Genomic DNA, 2,201 nt, shown 5'->3' with positions numbered 1-2,201 from the left:
AGAGAAGAAGGGAAGGGAAGGGAAGGGGAGGAGGAAGGAAGGAGGAGGAAGGGAGAAAGAAGGAGAGAGAGAGATGAAAGAGAAGTAAAGATGTGAGAAACAGAGGGGGCCTGGTATGGGTTACTGACAGTCTTCCACTTCTGGGTTCCAGGCCCTTCCTGAGGCCTGGCTGAACTCCTGTCCACAAGACTTCCCTGGTATTATAATAAATCCCTCCTTGGCAAAAAGGAATTTGATGTTTAAAAAAATAAACATTTTTTAAAAACCCTCTTTTCTCTTCAACTAGCTTCAGCTGATTTGATTTACTTGCATCCAAAAAGTACTAACCAGTACCATCATTCACTACAATATCTTGCCAAAGGAATTGTGCTAGCAACACATCAACCTCTGGCATGCAGCAAATGAAAGGACTTGTAACACTAGTCCCTACCCTGCCCAACTAGCTGTTATTCCCCCATCCATCTTTAGATCATAGATCGCCTTGGCATTCAGCATGCCTTTACAGTGAGGGAACACACAAAATTCTCTTCTGTCCTGAGTCAAAAGTCACTTTCCATTTCATTGCCCCTACCACTAGCCTGGAATCACATCTGGGATCCCTGAGAATCCAAAACCCTACTGACCAAATCAACACCTGGGTCGGGCGCAGTGGCTCACGCCTGTAATCCCAGCACTTTGGGAGGCCGAGGCGGGAAGATAACAAGGTCAGGAGTTCGAGACCATCCTGGCCAACATGGTGAAACCCCGTCTCTACTAAAAATACAAAAATTAGCTGGGTGTGGTGGTGCATGCCTGTAATCCTAGCTACTCGGGAGGCTGAGGCAGGGCAATTGCTTGAACCCAGGAGGCAGAGGTTGCAGTGAGCCGACATGGCACCATTGTACTCAAAAACAAAAACAACAAACAAACAAACAAAACAACACTTTAAGCCTGTAAGGCCAAGGATCAGAGTGCTACCCTAGCAAACAGACACACAGGGGTCCCTGCCCAAGCAGCCTGCATGTCCAAAGCAGCAAGGAGGTGGTGACACAGCTAGCTTTGAAGATATATGACACATTTTAGCCATCAGAACCCTTTTGATAGAATCATCTGGTGTTTAGGTGCCCACCCCTTCCCTATCCACAAGGGCACATAAATTCAATCCAACAAATCCTTATTGAGTATCCACTTTGTTCCAGATATTTGCACTAGACACTGGGAACAGAACAAAATAGTTGAATTACTAGGGAAGAAGGGTAAAGCATAGTAATGAATCCTTAAGATTAGACATCCATGTCTCTGGGAAAAACGATAACTAGTAAAAAGGTTGTGCCACATTTTCACTGGTCAGATTTTGGGGAGCTTTTCTTTCCACCCCATATTTTAAGCCACTTGACCTTGATATCTAAGAACTCTAGACCAGCCAACATGGTGTCTGGTGCACCCCTCTGAGAGCCCAAAGTATTTCAGAAAAGGACTTCCCCAAGGGCTTATCTGGGATTATTTTGTGAACTGAATCGACAAGAATGACACGGGGTCATGCTGGGCTTTAGAAAGCTAAGCTAGAAGCCAGGGAAAGGCTACCCTCTCAACCCGTAGCTTGTCCATTGCCTCGGGGCCCTGCAGACTGAAACACCCATGCATGCTCTAGGAGAGAAAGGACAAAACAAACAAATATCCCTAAGAAAACTAGCAGTAGCAAAACCAGGTACCGTATCCAAAACCTAAAAACAAAAATGTGTAATGAAAGGAAACTAGTCATTATTCTGTTTCTATCCTGAGATGTTACATTAGCAGACATAATTTATTTTCCCATGGTTTTCTGTAAGTCTCAGGGTTTTTGCTACTTCATAAATATTTCAGCCAGTCTAACACATTTGACAAAGACAACATAAATTTACGTGCCTAGAAGAGAAAGATTCAGTTCTATTAGATGAGAACAAGACAGAACTCACTCACCACGGTGTCAGACAGAACAAGTCTCCTGTCATTTCTGTTAATTTGGAGTGGTTTTGCACCCAAAAACCTCAAGGCACCAGGGTGACAAAAACAGAAAATCAAATATTCTATACTCATTTGGAAGATTTGCCCAGCTTTTCCGGTGTTCTCCTCTTCAGTGTGTGTGAAGCTTACTCTTAAATACTCTGTGTTCATGCTATAAAGCACATTTTCCCTTATCTGCATAGCTCTGTCTACTTTCTCTGAAGCTTCCAGCTGCAAAC

This window comes from Rhinopithecus bieti, unplaced genomic scaffold, assembly GCF_001698545.2.
Source record: "Rhinopithecus bieti isolate Rb0 unplaced genomic scaffold, ASM169854v2 scaffold_54265, whole genome shotgun sequence".
NCBI classification, from domain to species: domain Eukaryota; kingdom Metazoa; phylum Chordata; class Mammalia; order Primates; family Cercopithecidae; genus Rhinopithecus; species Rhinopithecus bieti.
This window is presented reverse-complemented; position numbering follows the sequence as displayed.